Source organism: Capra hircus, chromosome 15 (assembly GCF_001704415.2).
Source record: "Capra hircus breed San Clemente chromosome 15, ASM170441v1, whole genome shotgun sequence".
NCBI classification, from domain to species: domain Eukaryota; kingdom Metazoa; phylum Chordata; class Mammalia; order Artiodactyla; family Bovidae; genus Capra; species Capra hircus.
In genome coordinates, this window is record NC_030822.1 from 46,893,995 (window position 1) to 46,913,454 (window position 19,460).

Here is a 19,460-nt window from a genome sequence, read left to right on the forward strand (position 1 = left end):
ACTTTTGGTAATAGCCCCAAACTGGAGAGTCCCTTGGACTGCAAAGATATCAAACCAGTCAATCCTAAAGGAAATCAATCCTGAATATTCACTAGAAGGACTGATGCTGAAGCTGAAGCTCCAATACTTTGTCCACCTGATGCGAAGAGCTAACTCATTGGAAAAGACCCTGATGCTGGGAAAGATTCAAGGCAGGAGAAAGGGACGACAGAGGACAAGATGATTTGATAGCATCACTGACTCAATGGACATGAGTTTGAACAAGCCCTGGGAGCGGGTGAAGGACAGGGAAGCCTGGCATGCGGCAGTCCGGGTAGTCGCAAAGAGTTGGACACCACTGGGTGACTGAACAAACCAAACTGGAAACAGACAAATTGTCCTGTAGTAGTTGAATTGTTTTAAAAGCTGTGGTACATCTGTACCATGGAATACACTTAGTAAAAAGCAGGAAAAAACTGTTGATACATGACGGTTTATATTTCAAGGCATTATTGTGAGTGAAAAAAAAAGCCAATCTGAAAAGTTCACATTGTCCGATCCCATAACGTTCTCAAATTTTTAAATTTACAGAGCTGGAGAACTGATCAGTGGTTGCCAGAGGTGAAGGATGGTGACGGGAAGGGGACAGATGTGGATAAAGGAGTGGCATGAAGGAGATCTTTGTAGTGACGAAATGGTTTGTATCTTGATTGCAATGGTGGTTACACAAATCGATAAAATGACAACAGCAAATTCCCACTGGCTATGTATTTTGGGGCCCTGTGACAATCTAGAAGGGTGGGATGTGGAGAGAGAAGGAAGGGAGGTTCGGGAGGGAGAGGACATGGGTGTAACTATGGCTGATTCTTGATGTATGACAGAAAACCACAAAATTCTATAAAGCAAATACCCTTCAATTTAAAAAGTAAGTGGCAATAAAGTAAAATGACAACAGAATGAAATCGTCTGTATTCTATAGACTATAGAATAATGCACACATTATTGTCCAATGTGCCAACATGGATTTTCTAATTTTGATATTGTCCCACAGTTACGTAAGATGTAAACATTGGTAAACTTGGATGGAGGGTAAATACAGACTTCTTTACTGTCTTCTGTTTGCAATCTATAATTATCTCAAAATAAAAAATTTAAGAAATGTGTTAGAAAATTACAAATAACCAAATGTTTCTTTTGAGAGTATTTCTTTCAAACTCACACATTTTTTTTTTCTTTTTGGCCACACTTAGTTCCCATCCACCAGTGGAAGTATAGAGTCCTAAGCACGGACCACCAGGGACCACCGTGTATGCATGAGTCCTGGCATACACATTCTTTAACAATGGAATAGTTAAAGATATTCTCATTAAAATAAACATTTTTTAAAAAAGAACAAGCATACCTATAGTGATACTATTATTAATGTTGTTTTAGAAGTTCTTGCCAATATAGTCAGACCTGAAACAGAAATAAAAGATTTAAGTTAATAAAATTATCTTCATTTGCAGGCAATAGGGCATAATGTCTTAAAACATGGAGAACCTCAAACACTTAAAATTGATAAGGAACTCAGGTCCAAGCTACTATCACAAAATTAATAGTTTAATAAGCAGTTGAACTCTTTCCCCCATTATAATAGTAGCAAAAATATGAACAATTTAGAAATGAAAGAAAATATATATGCAAAAGAAAAAATATATGCAAAACATATCTGTAAAGATATGTAAATATAAAACCTATATTTACCTATCCATAAAACCTATATGATGAAAACCACAAAGCTTTACTGATAGTGTTATAACAACTTTGTTTTAGATTTATACTTGTAAGTGTAAAAACAACAATAAAAGCAATATATGTATTCTAATTGTTTTTATAAGATTTAGAAATTCTAGCAATTACTAGTAATATAATCCAAAAAATTATTAGGAAAAATGATTATATATTCTAGCTCTGTAGTACCTCAAACAATAGCCATTGGCCACTTGAATTGTAGCTAGCCTGCATTGTTTCAATTGATATGTGCTCTGAAGAATAAAATAGGGACTTCCCTGGTAGTCCAGTGGCTAATAAGACTCCATGCTGCCAATGCAGGGCCCTGGGTTTGATCCCTGGTCAGGAAACAAGATCCCACATGCTGCAATTAAGACTCGGTTCAGCCAAATAAATAAATATTTTTAAAAGAATAAAATACACAGCAGATTCTGAAGACTTAGTATAAAAAATGTAAAATACCTCATTCTTCAGTCAGTTCAGTTCAGTTCAGCCACTCAGTTGTGTCCAACTCTCTGTGACCCCATGAACCGCAGCACGCCAGGCCTCCCTGTCCATCACCAACTTCTGGAGTTCACCCAAACTCATGTCCATTGAGTCGGTGATGCCATCCAACCATTTCATCCTCTGTTGTCCCCTTCTCCTGCCTTCCATCTTTCAGTATTGGGGTCTTTTCCAATGAGTCAGCTCTTCATATCAAGTGGCCAAAGTATTGGAGTTTCAGCTTCAACATCAGTCCTTCCAATGAACACCCAGGACTGGTCTCTAGGATGGACTGGTTGGATCTCCTTGCAATCCAAGGGATTCTCAAGAGTCTTCTCCAACACCACAGTTCAAAAGCACCAATTCTTTGGTGCTCAGCTTTCTTTATAATCCAACTCTCATATCCGTACACGACCACTGGAAAAACCATAGCTTTGACTAGACAGAATTTTGTTGACAAAGAAATGTCTCTACTTTTTAATATGCTGTCTAGGTTGGTCATAACTTTCCTTCCAAGGAGTAAGCATCTTTTAATTTCATGGCTACAATCACCATCTGCAGTGATTTGGGAGCCCAAAAAAATAAAGTCAGCCACTGTTTCAACTGTTTCCCCATCTATTTGCCATGAAGTGATGGGACCGGATGCCATGATCTTAGTTTTCTGAATGTTGAGCTTTTAGCCAACTTTTTCACTCTCCTCTTTCACTTTCATCAAGAGGCTCTTTAGTTCTTAGTTATTTATAATAACTTAGTTATTAGTAATAACTATAGTTATTACTTAGTTCTTAGTTATTTATATCCTCATTCTTATTTATAATGTTACATGTTGAAGTAATAATATTTTGGATATGTTGGTTATATAAAATATATTATTAAAATAGTGGTTATTACAAAAGTTCAAGTTAGCATTTTGTGGCCCACGTTATATTTCAATTAGACAGTGTCTTCCTAGCTGTCTTCTTGTTTTTTCCAGTTTTATTGAGATAATTATATCTCAATTATGACATACATCACTGTATAAGTTTAAGGTATACAGCATAATGATTTGACTTAGACAGATCATGAGGTGATTACAATACATTTAATAAGCATTCATCTCATACATAAAATTTTAAAAATACAAAAAAGTATTTTTCCTTGTGATGAGAACTTTGAGATTTTACTCTCTTAAGTTTCATATAACACTATTGTATGTATTTCTTATGTTGTATATTATATCCCCTTATTTATCTTATAAATGGAAGTTTGTATCTTCTGAGGGCCTTCATGGAATTCCCCTTCCTCCTACCGCCCGCCTCTGGTAAACACAAATCTAATCTCTTTTCTATGAGTCATTTGTTTGTTTTTGAAGTATAATTGACCAAAAACACTATGTGAGTTCCTGTTATAGAATATGGTGATTCAATATTTCTATACGTTTCAAAATGATCACCATAGTAAGTCTAGTCACCGTCTGTCACCATACGAAAGTATTACATAATTATTGACTATTGTCCCCACGCTGCACATTTCAGGCCGGGCTCCGTTATTTTGCAACTGCAGATCTGTGCCTCCTAATCTCCCTTACTTCTCTCTCCTCTACCGGGGTCCCCTTCCCTCTGGCAACCACTTTTTTGTCTTCTATAGCTGTTTCTGTTTTGTTGTCTTTGTTCATTTGTTTTTTAGATTCAACATGTAAGTGCAATCATACAGGATTTGCCTTTCCCTGTCTGACATACTTCATTTAACATAATACCCTCTAGATCCATCCATATCATCAGTAAAGGCAAGATTTCATTCCTCTTTGTGGCTGAGTAATATTCCATTGTATTTATATACACCACATCTCCATCCATTCATCTAGTGGTGAGCACTCAGGCTGCTTCCATATCTTGACTAGTGTAAATAACGCCACAGTGAACACAAGGGTCAATGTATCTTTTCCATTTCGTGTGTTCGTTTCCTTTGGATAAATACCCAGGAGTGGTATGTACTTATTGCCATTTTGTTCATTTGAGGGTTGTTTTTGTAGCTTTTCTGTTCCTTTCTTCCTCTTTTGCTCTCTTCCCCTCTGATTTGAAGATTATCTTTAGTGTTAAGTTTGGATTCCTTTCTTTTCTGTGTGTATCTGTTGTAGATTTTGGGTTTGTGGTTAACATGAGGTTTATATATAGCAATCTTTATATGTATGTTACTATTTTAAATTGCTGATCTCAAATTTCAATGTGTTTTAACAACCCACATTTTGACTCTTCCACACAGGCCCCACATTTACTGTTTTTGACATCACTTTTTATATCTTTTTGTTTTGTTTATCCCTTAACTACTTATTGCAGACATAAGTGATGTTATTGCTTTTGTCTTTCAGCCTTCCTCTAGCTTTATTCTGATTTATCTTCACTGTACCAAAAAAAAAATTATAGTAATAAAAAGAAAAAATCTCATTGGCAAGGACAAATGTCCAGTGAAGATGCTTTGACTATATGGACCTCTGTCGGCATAGTCAAAGCATCTTCACTGGACATTTGCCTTTACCAATGAGATTTTTTTCCTTTTCATATATGTAGTAGTGACCTTTTCTGCTTAGAGAAGTCCTTTTTAACATTTCTTATAGAGCTAGTTTCATGGTTCTAAACTGTTAGCTGTTGCTTGTCTGTCAGACTTAGTGTGATTTTGTACACCCTTTGAGAGTGGAGTGTCTTTCCTACAGCTCTCTGGCTCTCCTGAAAGCAAGCCCTGCTGGCCTTCAGAGCCAAATGTTCCAGTGTCTTGTCTTCCTGGTGCAAGACTCCCAGGTCGAGGAGCCCGATGCGGGGCTCAGGCCGCTCACTCCTTGAGGAAACCTCTGCAATTGTAGCTATCCTCCTGTTTGAGGGTCACCCACCTGGGGGTCTTGACTTTCCTGTGACTCCACCCCTCCTAGCTATCTTGTTGTGGTTCTTTACATCTTGAGTTGTAGAAGACCATTTCTGCTAGATCTCAGGTCTTTCTCATCAACAGTGCCCTGCAAATAGTTGAAATTTTGCTGTGCCCAAGAGAAGAGGTGAGCTCAGGGTCTTCAAACTCTATACCTTAGCCACTCTCCCATTTTAGCTTTCTCGTATCATGCTTTCATGTACCTATGGACCTTACTGCCTGTTAGAATTACCTGGGAACTTCAGCAAAAATCCCTGTGCCCTGCCGCAAGCAATGTAATTGGTATTGGACTTCCCTGGTGGTCCAGTGGCTAATTGTCTCTGTCAATGCAGGCACATGGGTTTGACCCCTGGTCTGGGAAGATTCCACATGCCATAGGGCAACTAAGTCCATATGCCTCAACTACTGAGCCCACATGCCCTAGAGCCTGTGTTCTTCAACAAGAAAAGGCATCGCAACAAGAAATCCAGGTAGCATAACTAGAGTAGCCCCTGCATGCCACAACCAGAAAAAGCCCCCAGTGCAGCCAAAAATAAATAAATCAGTCATTAAATATATATATATATATATATATAAATAATTGGTTTTGGTGCATTGGTATGGCCCTAAAACTCCCCAGGTGATTCTAATGTACACCCAAGATTAATAAGCACCACTACTGACTATCAAGCACCACTACCAAGCTGCTGCTGCTAAGTCGCTTCAGTCGTGTCCGACTCTGTGCAACCCCATAGACGGCAGCCCACCAGGCTCCCCCGTCCCTGGGATTCTCCAGGCAAGAACACTGGAGTGGGTTGCTATTTCCTTCTCCAATGCATGAAAGTGAAAAGTGAAAGTGAAGTCGCTCAGTGGTGTCCGACACTTCTCCACCCCATGGACTGCAGCCTACCAGGCTCCTCCATCCATGGGATTTTCCAGGCAAGAGTACTGGAGTGGGGTGCCATTGCCTTCTCTGCACTACCAAGCTATCAGGCCCTAAAGAATTCTTTTCCAAATTTTTCATTTTATATAATTAAGAAAAGACTTTCTATAAGCTAAGAAGTAACATTTGAATTCAGTGTAAATACATGGTGCCAGTTCCATTCTGGATCAATACATCCTGTAATTGATCAAAACAAGATGTGAATTTTTCCCAGCCAATCTCCTTAGTCATGGCAAATTTCTCAGTTTATAAAAACAAAGTAATGTTTTTTTTTAAGTTACATGCTCTTTGGCTGAGTACAATTACAAATATTTGAACTGGATGGAATTTAAAACACAGCAGTCTTGTGTGCTTTCTCGCCTTTTCTGATCATAGCATCTCTAGGAGGTAGGCAGGGCAACAGTTTTTAATCCTCATTTTGAGAGGAGGATACAGAGGCCCACAGAGAGCAACTGGGTCTCCTAAGACCGTGTGGCTAGTAACATGGCCTGGCCTAGACTCCACCAGCACACCTCTCTACATCTGTCCAAGGGCCTTTACAACCTAATTATCAGGACAAATCACCACCACCCATGATAAGAGCTTTTGTCCAGAGGCTTCCCTGGTGGTTCAGACAGTAAAGAATCTGCCTTCTATGCAGGAGACCCACGTTTGATCCCTGGGTCTGGAAGATCCCCTGGAGAAGTAAATGGCAACCCACTCCAGTATTCTTGCCTTGAGAATTCCATGGACAGAGGAGCCTTCTGGTCTACCTACAATCTGTAGGACTGCAAAGAGTCAGACAAGACTGAGCAACTAACACTTTCACAGTTTCTTTCTCTTGACTGGTCCTAGGGAAGGACTATATATAAGACAGTTCTGCTGAAATAACATATCACTAAGCCATAAGCTTTTTAAAAAAATATTTTATTTATTTGGCTGCACCGGGTTTTAGTTGCAGCATGTGAAATCTTTTAGTTGCAGCATTTGGAATCTAGTTCCCTAACCAATGATCAAACCTGGACCCCCTGTATTGGGAGCATGGAGTCTTAGCCACTGGACCACTAGGGAAGTCCCTAAAGAGCTTATTATTAGTATATGGCCCAACAAATAGAAGGTGCTCAATAAGTAAAAATTCCTTTCTGTCTTCAACTCAAACATTTACTACCATTTCCCTTTCTTCTCTTCTCCTACCCAACAGTATCTTCATCTGTGCATTTGGTCAATACATATTATATGCCAGGCACAGGTCTAAGGGTACTTACTACTGTAGGTGATTGCATTAAACAAACACCATCCCTCCTTGCCTGCATGGAGCGTCTAGTCCCCATCTTCACATCTGGCAATTCTGACCTGTTAATTCCTGCCTCCCTAGCTCTATACAGGCCATCCCTCCACTCAAGCCTAAAGCAGGTTTCCCACTCTATTCCTTCAGAATCTGACCTAAATTCTTCTCCATGGAGCCTCTGAACCCTCAGGGACAGTCTCAGCGGAGGGACTCACTAGAGCCTCAGCCAGCTCCCTGCTGCCCTCTGGTGGGACTCCCTGGGACTCATGGTCCCACGAAATCTCTGGGAACTGGGGCTCGCTTGGGCAGGCAGGTCCAAGAGATCTGTGTACTCACAACATACTGGCTTTCCCTGGACCCTGTGGCTCAAGGCTGGGATCTGTGTGGGCAGTGATACTCTGTGTGTGTGTGTGTGAGTGTGTGTGTGTGCATGCATGCGCGTGTGTGTGTTCTTTTACTGTGTTGTTGTTTTTAATCTTGCGTTGGGTTGTTGTACTGTTCAGTAGCTTAGTTGTGTCTGACTCTTTGCAAGCCCATGGACTGCAGCATGCCAGGCTTCCCTGTCCTTCACTATCTCCCAGCGTTTGTTCAAGCTCATGTCCATTGAGTCAGTGATGCCATCCAACCATCTCATCTTCTGTCACCCCCTTCTCCTCCTGCCTTCAATCTTTCAGCATCAGGGGCTTTTCCAGTGAGTCGGCTCTTCACATCAGGTGGCCACATCAGGAGCTTCAGCTTCAGTCCTTATAATGACTATTCAGGGTTGATTTATTTTAAGATTGACTGGTTTGATGTCCTTGATGTCCAAGGGACTCTCAAGAGTCTTCTCCAACACTATAGTTCAAAAGCATCAATTATTCAGTGCTCAGCCTTCTTTATGACCCAACTCTCACATCCAGTCATGACTATTGCAAAAACCATAGCTTTGACTATACAGATCTTTGTCAGCAAAGGGATATATCTGCTTTTTAATATGCTGTCTATGTTGTCTTTTAATTTCATGGCTACAGTCACCATCTGCAGTGATTTTTGAGCCCAAAACATTAAAGTCTATTACTGTTTCCATTTTTTCCCCATCTATTTGCCATGAAGAGATGGGCTTGGATGCCATGATCTTAGTTTTTTGAATGTTGAGCTTTAAGCCAGCTTTTTCACTCTCCTCTTTCACCTTCATCAAGAGGCTCTTTAGTTCCTCTTCACTTTCTTCCATTCAGTTCAGTTCAGTTCAGTCGCTCAGTCGTGTCCGACTCTTTGTGACCCCATGAATTGCAGCACGCCAGGCCTCCCTGTCCATCACCAACTCCCAGAGTTCACTCAGACTCAAGTCCATTGAGTCAGTGATGCCATCCAGCCGGTGTAATCTGGATATCTTAGGTTATTGATATTTCTCTCAGTAATTGTGATTCCAGCTTGAGCTTCATCCATCCTGGCATTTCACATGATGTACTCTTCATGTAAGTTAAATAAGCAGGGTGACAATATGCAGTCTGACGTTACTCCCTTCCCAATTTGGAACCAGTCCATTGTTCCATGTCTGGTTCTAACTGTTGCTTCTTGACCAACATACAGGTTTCTCAGGAGAAAGGTAAGGTGGTTTGGTATTGCCATCTCTTTAAGAATTTTCCACAGTTTATTGTGTTACACACTATCAAAGGCTTTAGTTAGTCAATGAAGCAGATGTTTTTCTGGAATTTCCTTGGTTCTTCTATGATCTAACAGATGTTGGCAATTTGATCTCTGGTTCTGCCTTTTCTAAATCCAGCTTGTACATTTGGACGTTCTCGGTTCACATACTGTTGAAGCCTAGCTTAAAGGATTTTGAGCATTACCTTGCTAGCATGTAAAATGAGCGCAAATTTGGAAAACTCAGTACTGGCCACAGGACTGGAAAAGATCAGTTTTCATTCCAATCCCAATGAAAGGCAATGCCAAAGAATGTTCAAACTACTGTACAATTGCACTCATTTCATTTTTATCTTGCACCCAAAGCAATTCATGCTCTTATATAAACATCAGAAAATTTAAAACATGCAAAAGAAAGATTTAAACAACTCACATAATCCCTCCTAGAGACCATTTCTGCTCACACATGGAATAGGAACACAGGGGAAAGGGGCACTAGGCCAGCAGCTGTGTGACCCTGAACAACCCCCTTCTCAGAGCTTCATCCATACACAAAGCAGTGACTCAGACAGTAAAGAATCCACAAACCAAGCACCCCAGTAAAGGGCCTCCTCTGGCTTTCTTCCTCTGTGATTCTGAGTCCATAGGCCCAAGCAGTCCCCTCATCAGTGATACCTTTAGACAGTTACAACTTCCAACTATTTTAAATATTGAAAAGCAGTAAGGTAGGCTAAAGAAAATTACAATTAGGTTTTAAAAAATCCTGAAAAAGTTCTGAAAATGGACAAAAATGCTTAAAAATTATCACACAGTTGAAAATTGCCTTAAGAAGCAAAAAAATCACCAACACTATAGGAAAAGAGAAAAAAAACAGCAACTGTGGAATACTCATTTTTGATCAGGTCATTGTTTCAATCAAAATGTTGTGTCCACAAAAATGCTTTTAGAAAAACTGCCTTCAGCACAATGCCACGTCTCTGTGTGAGGTGGCCAGGAAGAGCTTCCGTCTAGCATTCCATGTCCTTGGAAGAATTTTGAGATCCCTGCTCCTGGTGAACAAGGACAAAGTTCGAGATCCCCGCTCCTGGTGAAATAAACATCAGACCAACTGTGGGCTGCAGGTACCAGGCAAGCACTTACTGATTCCCTCATGTCAGGTTCTGTGCTGGACACTGAAGACTCAAGGCAACTGGAAGGTCCTGCCGTCTTCCCTGGGCAGGGCCACAGCCAGTCATATAGGACAGACAGACAGACCCATCCTCACGTGACTCCAGTTCAGGGTGAGACGGAGTACTGGGAGTCGTGGTAAGTGTAGAATGGCCGGGAACCCGCTGTCCTGTCCCTCTACCAGCCAGGAAGCTGTAGAAACTTGGCCTCCCCATCCTCAGTAAAATGTGCCCGCCTGTTATTTTTGCCGCGAAACACATTATCCCAATACTTAGTACCTTAAAACAATCACTGAATTATTCTAAGGATTCTGCAGCCAAGAATTCAAATAGGGGACTCCCCTGGTGGTCCAGTGGTTAAGAATCTGCCTTCCAATGCAGGGAACACGGGTTCTATCCCTGGTCAGGGATCTAAGATCCCACCTGCCAAAAGGCAACTAAAACTGAGCAACACAACTACTGAGCCTGGGCGCCTTGACAGAGAATCCTGCGCCACAATGAAGATCCTGCCTGCCGCAACTAAGACCCAGTGCAGCCAACCAGTTCAGCTCAGTCGCTGAGTCGTGTCCGACTCTTTGCGACCCCAGGGACTGCAGCACACCAGGCCTCCCTGTCCATCACCAACTCCTGGAGTTTACTCAAACTCATGTCCATTGAGTCGGAGATGCCATCCTATCATCTCATCCTCTGTTGTCCCCTTCTCCTCCAGCCCTCAATCTTTCCCAGCATCAGGATCTTTTCAAATGAGTCAGCTCTTCGCATCAGGTGGCCAAAGTACTGGAGTTTCAGCTTCAACATCAGTCCTTCCAATGAATATTTAGGACTGATTACCTTTAGGATGGACTGGTTGGATCTCCTTGCAGTCCAAGGGATTCTCAAGAGTCTTCTCCAACACCATAGTTCAAAAGCATCAATTCTTCGGCGCTCAGCTTTCGTCACAGTCCAACTCTCACATCCATACATGACTACTGGAAAAACCATAGCTTTGACTAGATGGACCTTTGTTGGCAAAGTAATGTCTCTGCTTTTTAACATGCTGTCTAGGTTGGTCATAGCTTTTCTTCCAAGGAGCAAGTGTCTTTTAATTTCATGGCTGCAGTCACCATCTGCAGTGATTTTGGAACCTAAGAAAATAATTGTTTCCCTCACTGTTTCCATTGTTTCCCCATCTATTTGCCATGAAGTGATAGGACCAGATGCCATGATCTTAGTATTTTGAATGTTGAGCCAACTTTTTCACTGTCCTCTTTTCACTTTCACCAAGAGGTTCTTTAGTTCTTCGCTTTCTGCCATAAGGGTGGTGTCATCTGCATATCTGAGGTTATTGATATTTCTCCCAGCAATCTTGATTCCAGCTTGTGTTTCTTCCAGCCCAGCATTTTTCATGATGTACTCTGCATATAAGTTAAATAAACAGAGTGACAAATACAGCCCTGATGTACTCCTTTCCCTATTTGGAACCAGTCTGTTGTTCCATGTCCAGTTCTAACTGTTGCTTCCTGACCTGCATACAGATTTCTCAAGAGGCAGGTCAGGTGGTCTGGGATTCCTGTCTCTTTAAGAATTTTCAGTTTGTTGTGATCCACACAGTCAAAGGCTTCGGCATAGTCAATAAAGCAGAAATAGACGTTTTTCTGGAACTCTCTTGATTTTTCTATGATCCAACGGATGTTGGCAATTTGATCTCTGGTTTCTCTGCCTTTTCTAAATCCAGCTTGAACATCTGGAAATTCACAGTTCACGTACTGTTGAAATGCAGCCAATAATAAATATTAAAAAAGGCATTCAGATAGGCTATGGCAGGACTGGCTCAGGCTGAGAAGGTTGGGTGGCTACAGGAGACTTCAGGGCTGGGCCAGGAATCACGTGGAGACACCCTCACCCAGGTGCCCAGGTAGTGCTGGCTGGTGTCCAGGCCTCCAGTGTGGCTGGATTCCAGGGCACCTGCATGTGGCCTTGTCTCTCTCCGCTTGGAGGTCTCAGGGTCAACCATCTTACCCCGAACCTGAGTGTCCCAGGTAACAAGACCTTTTCTGCCCTAGCTTCAGAAGTTCTGAACTGTTGCTCCTTTTGAATTCTATTATTTAGAAGCAAGTCACAGTCCTGGCAGATTGATGGGGGGACGACGAGACCCCAGCTCTGGAGCGGAGAATGAAGAGTGTAGGTCTCCCCTACCCAGCACGGGGCTGTGGACCTGAGCAGAGAGCAGCTAGACATGGGTGGAGGTAAGATGGGAGAGAAGCTGAACTTGTCTTTCCTTGGGCAGTTTCACTTGACTGTGGCTTCAGTTTCCCTGAAGACTCTACGTCTCTAGTCCAGAGCTTTCTTCTGAGCTTCAGACCTATATGTCCAACTACCTGCCTGCTTTCCCTTTCTGTGCCCTGGTGTCTTTTGGAAAATTGAGATGCTGATACTCTCTATTAATAGAGTGACCACCAGAATTAAATGAGATAGGACTTGTATAAGAATCAGCCTTCCAATGTGGGGGACACAGGTTCCACCCCTGGTCCAGGAAGATCCCACATGCTGCAGGGCAACTAAGTCCATGCACCACAAGTACTGAGCCTGCGCTCCGCAACGACAGAGGCCACCGTAGTGAGCAACCTGTGCATGGCAACTAGAGAAAGCCATGCAGTTAAGAAGAGCTAGCACAGCCAAAAAATACATTACGTATTTTTTAAAAAAAGAATTAAATGAGATAATATAATGTCTTTCATGAAATGCCTCACACATGTAAGTGCTCAGTGTTACTTACTATTATTTGACCTGTTGGATATCTTATAGACAGTTCAAACTCAGCCTCTCCAAAACTGAACTCATAGTGTGCTGTTCACACCTGTGCCCACCCAGAGTTCCCTGTCTTCTTGAATAGACCTCCACCGCTCCTCCTGCCCATGTCAGAGACGGGCAGTCATCTCTCACACCTCTGTCTCTTTCACTCCCAATATCCAACCCAACCCCAAGTCTTGACAGGTTTGCTGTCTAGATATTTCTCCAACTTCTCTACTCTTCTCCCTCTCTACACTGACACCTTAGTCCAAGCCACAGTCATCTCTGCTTCAGACTCTGGCCTCCTCTCTGGTCTCTCAAATTCACTAGGTCCACTTCCCCTTCCATTCCCCTTCATCCATTCTTCACCCAGTAGGCAGCCAGAATACCTTAAAAATGTAAAGTTGATGACAGTACTTACCCTGATTAAAACCCTCTATCCTTGCTGCTCTAAAGTGGCCCCATGGACTGTAGCCACCCTCCCCCTCGCCCCTGCCACCTCGAAGCTCCTCTGTCCATAGAAATTTCCAGGCAAGAATTCTGGAGCAAGTTGCTGTTTCCTACTGCAGGGGATCTTCCTAATCCAGAGGTTGAAGCCGCATCTCTGGCGTCTCCTGCATTGGCAGGCAGGTTCTTTACCACTGCACCACCTGGAGGCCTATCTGTCTATTCATCGCGTGTTTACTTCCGTGTCTATGCTGCATTTTACAGTCTTGCATATGAGCATCATGCTACTTTTCTGGTCAGATAAGCGGCATGTGTTTGTGCTAAGACATGTTTGGCTTTTTGTGACCCATGGACAGTAGCCTGCCAGGCTCCTCTGTCCTTGGGACTCTCCAGGCGAGAATACTAGAGTGGGTTGCATGCCCTCCTCCAGGGGATCGTCTCAACCCAGGGATCCAACCCATGTCTCCTGTGTCTTCTGCATTTACCACTGAGTCACGTGGGAAGCCCAGACAATTCTTTTCAAAGGCCTATGAAGTCCTGTGAATATGGCCCCTGCCTCCGTCCTTCCCTCCCCGACTCACTGGGCTCTCTCTGCCAAAAGGCCTTTATAAAGGCTATTTCCTGTGCCTAGAATGCCCACTACAATCCCCCCTCTTCAGTCCCCCTTACGTCAAATAACAGCTCAAGAGCCACTTCCTCAGGGAAACCTTCTCGGCCCTCTTCGGTGAAATTCCCCCATCCCACCACCATCCTCGGGCTTCCCTTGTGGCTTCACTGGTAAAGAATCCACTTGAAATGGGGGAGATCTGGGTTTGACATCTGGGTTTGACCCCTGGGTTGGGAAGATCCCCTGGAGAAGGGAAAGTCTATGCACTCCCATATTCTGGCCTGGAGAATTCCATGGACTGTACCGTCCACGGGGTTGCAAAGAGTCGGACACGACTGAGCGACTTTCACTTTCACCACCACCCTCAGTTCTTACAGCACGGCCCAGCTCCTCTGTAGCGCTTGTTACCTCCTCTAGCAGTTGTTACCATTGGCACCTGCATTTGTATGGTGATTCTTTAATCTCTCTCCCCTCCAAAACCCTGTAGGCTCCATGAGAGCAGGAACCATATTGGTTATGCTCACTGTTACATCTCAAAGCTTAACATAGCAGTTGACACACGGTTCAGTAAATATTTGTTGGCTGGAATGATGGACGGATGGATGAGAGAGGAGACGTGCCAGGGCCATTGTTAGCATCTCAAAGATGCTGCTGAATGAAGAAATAAAAGGGCATGTTGGGCAGAGCCCAGGAGATGACTCAGATACAGCTGATTTTCCAACCTTCAGGCAGGTGCAGGACCAGAAAGGAATCTGTTATGATGTAAGAAAAAGCAATTCAGTCAGGACTGGAAACACATCCTCCCTGCCCCAGGGCCTCTCTTCGAAGGTGCTGGAGACTTGAAGAGTTTCCCCTGCTTTAGTTTCAACTCTTCCTGCTTGAAGAGTTTCACCTGCGTTAGCATGGCACTGCCAGGGACAGGGCTTGGAACCTAGCTGGTCCAACCTCCTTTTCTCTAAGGATCAGCCAGGCAGTGAGACTTGCCGGAGTTCACACAGCAGTGTGGGGGACGGTGCAGAGATGGAGAAGGCCGGGCTCAGGCACCAGCAGCCTGGGTTCCATCCCGGCTCTGCTGTGTGCAGACTCCCCATCCCTCGCTCGTCCCCCTGCAGTGCAGGGGACCCGAGTCTCATCACCTAAAGGGCTAACTGACCAGAGCCCCAGGTCCCAGTGCAGCTTCCTCAGGGACGCTCCTGCATACACATTAGTGACCCCGACTTCCGTTCCCAGTCCCAACCACTCCTTATCTTGTTTTCAAAGGTCAGAGACCTGTCCTGCCCAGACGGTAATCCTTCTGCAATGCTGAGTGTGTCACGCCTCAAGCTGCTTAGAAAAAACAGGAAGAAATGAGACTTTCTTTCTAAAATCTAGTGTCCAGTCTTGGTGGGTGGCCTCATGTTGGCCATGTGACCTTGAGCATGGGACTTCGTCTCCATTTTACAAGAAGAAACCGAGGCAAAGAGAAGTTTAATAATTTGTGAGGTACAGGGTTCCCGTAAGGATCCAGTGAGACTATGGAGGCAAAAGTGTGATCGAAGGGCTCGATCCTAAGAGGTGGTTAGCACTTGGGGTAATTTGCATAAATAATAGCACTTTAGTTTGTTTTCTTTGTTTTAGTGTAGGGCTTTACAGTTACGGAAGCAGTCGGGCTCTTTGACTCTTTGTGAATTTGTTAATAAATAACTATTCGTGTTGACTCTCAAATAACGCATTAGACCCTCCAGGAGATGTATGTGTGCCTGCATGCTCAGTCATGTCAGGCTCTTTGTCCCCACAGACTGTAGTCCACCAGGCTCTTCTGTCGATGGAATCTTCCAGGCAAGATTACTGGAGTGGGTTGCCATTTCCTTCTCTAGGGGATCTTTCTGACCCAGGGATCGAACCCATGTCTCTGGCATCTCCTATGTTGGCAGGGGGGATTCATTACTGAGACACCTGGAGATGCATATGCTACTCCAATTATGGGATTTGAGACACTGCAACAGGTGAGCTAGAGAGATTTGGGGCAATTGGGAACACGCAGGAGTGGGGGATGGGGTGGGTTTCTATCTGAGAGAGCGTAGGGTACTCAATCAGTCTTCCACGAGGACCACTCTCGTCCCAGTCTTTGAGCCAAAAGCCATGCTGGCAGGGTGTGAGGGCCGGCGCTGATGGCCCAGGCTGAAAGGATCCCGATCAGTCCAAAGGGCCTTCCCTGGACTGGAAGAGTGGAGGCTGGCTGTCACCGCAGGTGACACAGGAGCATCCCACACATCCAGCACTAGAGGGTCTCTCTGTCCTCCCTGAATTCCAGGCCCAGCATCGTGGCATCCCCCTGGGACACCACAAAGGCAACCCAGAAGTGCCAACCCACAGCCCGCTGACCAGGCCTGAGTGAGAAGAGCAGAGCCCTGAGGCAGCCTCTCCCTGCTCAGCTCCCCCAGCCCAGCACCCACCTCAGGCACGCTGACTGCCAGCAGCAGAGAGGACAGTCACCTTGGAGTGACAGCATGCTTTGTGCTTTCCAGCTTCTCTCCTTCCCCTGCACCATGGCCTGTGAAGTGGAGCTCCCTGTGAGCCCAGTAGACCCGTGGGGAACTGCTACCCAGCAGTAACCTCTGAACTTCTTTTGAGTGGTGAGCTTCCCGTCCTGGGAAGAGTTCAAGCAGAAACTGAAGGAGATCCCAGCCCAAATGAAACAGGAGGTCGTGTGGTCCCCAGTCCTCTGATCTCCCACCTGCTGCTGTTTCTCCAAGTCCTGCTTGCACCCACCTAGGCTGTATGAGCACCCCACCACTCCCCAGCCTTCCTGGCCTCACCAACAGCAAATACCTCCATGTCTGCCACAGGATAGTCCAGCAGCGTGGCCAGCTCTTTTCCCAGCCTTTTTTCTCCCTACCACTGAGTTCATCAGCCAAACCAGAATACTCCCTGGACCCGCACAGTGCACACATTCGCACCCCCATGCTTTGCGCAGCTGTTCCCTCTGCGGAGGAGGCTCTTTGCCTCGAGGGCACTCCTCTCCACTTTCTCAGCGGCTCCTTCGAGATCCAGTTCACTTGCCGTCTTCCCTGGGAAGCCCTCCCAAATTCTCTGATTTTTCTTTACCACTGCACCTCTGTTCTGAAACTAACTTCAACCTTGCGAGGTTTGCTCGCATAGTAACTAATGTGCCCTACCTCACGCTAGTCTAAAAGTCTTTGAAGGTGCAGGATCAGGTGTGAGTCATCTTACTAATATTTGGCATAGCACATGTATGTTGAATGAATTAGTGAATCGAGACCCTAAATTGCTGTTCACCACTACCTAGGAGAAGGCTTGTCACAAAAATGCTCAATAAATATTTGTGGAGTGAATGAACTGTGTTTGTTACTTTAGACCTCGTAAACTTTTAAAATGAATTATGTTGGACATACAAAACATAGAATATAACAAAACCCTTTGTACCTATCACCCAGTTGATGAAATAAATATGACAGACACAGTTGAAACACTCTGTGCAGCCCTGCCCAATTTTGTCCACCTCCTTCCTCCTGGAGGAATCACTGTCTTGATTTGGGGGTTTATCATTCTGAATCTTGTTACACACGTCATGGCAACAGGTAGTAGTGCACCAAGGAGTGTGAGTGCAGGTGAGGCTGGGAACTGGGACCAGCACCAGTTTAGAGCTGAAAGGCCACGCTTATCCTTAGTTTAAGAGAACACTAATTTTTACTCACAGGTGAGAAAATGAGAGGGAGGGAATTCCCTGTGGTCCAGTGGGGTTAGGAATCTGTACTTTCACTGCTGAGGGCACAGATTCAATCCCTGGTTGGGAAACAAGATCCTGCAAACCACACAGTGTGGCAAAAATAATAATAATAAAGATGGAAACAATATTAAAAGTACTTAAATTCACAGACTTCTAGAGATTTAAAATTTTGATTTCTCTCATGGATATATTGTCATATATTAGGAATTAGCGAAAATATTACTGTTAAAAATTTTCAAATATAGAACACAGGTCTTTATTATTTGCACTTCTCTTTTTTAAAAAAATGAGAAAATGGATAAGAGGCATGGAGGTGTAGTGATAAGGACCAAACATCCAAAGGGTCTTAGTTTGAGTTACCTTTTTTGAGCCCCAACTTCCTCATCTTTAAAATGGGGGTAATTTTCTTAACTAAATGAATTTATGCCAAACCTTCTTCCAAAGAAGTCTAGAATAAACTTTTTGGGAAGTTGTGAAAATCAAACAGCAAATGTGAGAATGCTTTTAAATTATGAGTAGCTGCAGGTATAGGTAGTTAGTTTTGCCAGCACACACGCCCCTTGTGGTCAAAAGAGTAACTGCATTTGGATACAACTCATTGGGAAAGACCCTGATGCTGGGGGCAGACTGAGGGCAGAAGGAGGTGACAGAGGATGGGATGGTTGGATAGCCTGACCGACTCAATGCACGGGTGTTTGAGCAAACTCCAGGAGATAGTGAAGGACAGGGAAGCCTGGCATGCTGCAATCCATGGGGTCGCAAGAGAGTCAGACACAACTTAGTGACTGAACAACAATATATTGTACTGCATAGTGGGCATCAACAATTCAGATCCTTACAAGGGTTACTAAACATTTGAATAAAACCTCTAATATAAAAGATAAGCAAACAAAAAATGAGCTCAGAGAAAACAGACAATATAGAGGGACAAAAGGTTAAGATTATTGTTAGTGTATTCAGAGATAAGAAGATGTATCTCTGAAACTTCTATAAAAAGAAAGTTGAGGGAACAAAGATGAGCTCTGAGCAGTGGTGAGCTGGATCTGGCTCAAAAGACCTCTCAAGAACCAGCTGTTACTTTCTGAGAAATTTTGCAAAACAGGCGCAGGGCATTATCAAAAATTAAATTACATAAACTGAAAGATAAATTATATTCAAACAAACATAAGAAATACTCAGAGCTCATCACTTCCCAGTTAGTTTACATCAATTAGTTTATATTGTTTTATTATCATCTATGGCAAAGTCATTTATGTTTATTGTTTTTATATAGGCAAAATATATATAGTTGGTATACTACTAAGCAACGTTTCCCAGCTCCACACTGACATCCCACTGGTAGCCTGGAGTCAGCCATAGTGGGAGATTCTACATCCCAGAGTTGGTCAACACTATAGATCAGGTTTTCCCCTCCACATCACCCTGAGAGTTAAACATTTACCAACATATGTAAATGTAATATTATATATATATATATATATATATATACACACACAGCCCAACATACATGTAACAGTATTTACCAATGTACCACTGGCTCTGGGAAATTAAAAGTATAAGGGTAGAAACGGAAAAACTTAGTAAGATTGAAAGATAAAGCTGAAACCTCTCAGAAAGTAGGAAAGCAACGGACAACAGTTGGTAAGAGATAAAAAATTTAGAGAATCAGTCCAGAAATCTAATGTGCAAATAATGAGTTCTAGAAAGAGAACATATAAAACAGTGTGGAAGAAATATTAAAGGAATAATTCAAGAAAATTTCCCAGAACTGCAAGAAAATTTTGAAACAAATAGCTCAC

The 19,460-nt window shown here is 43.4% G+C and overlaps 1 long non-coding RNA gene across 1 annotated transcript; it reads left to right on the forward strand.

Annotated features, from left to right (window-relative positions):
- Window positions 577-17,292, forward strand: LOC102187335. The gene is made up of 3 exons (XR_310566.3): window positions 577-676; window positions 12,197-12,333; window positions 16,225-17,292. It is a non-coding gene; the product is annotated as an uncharacterized LOC102187335 (long non-coding RNA).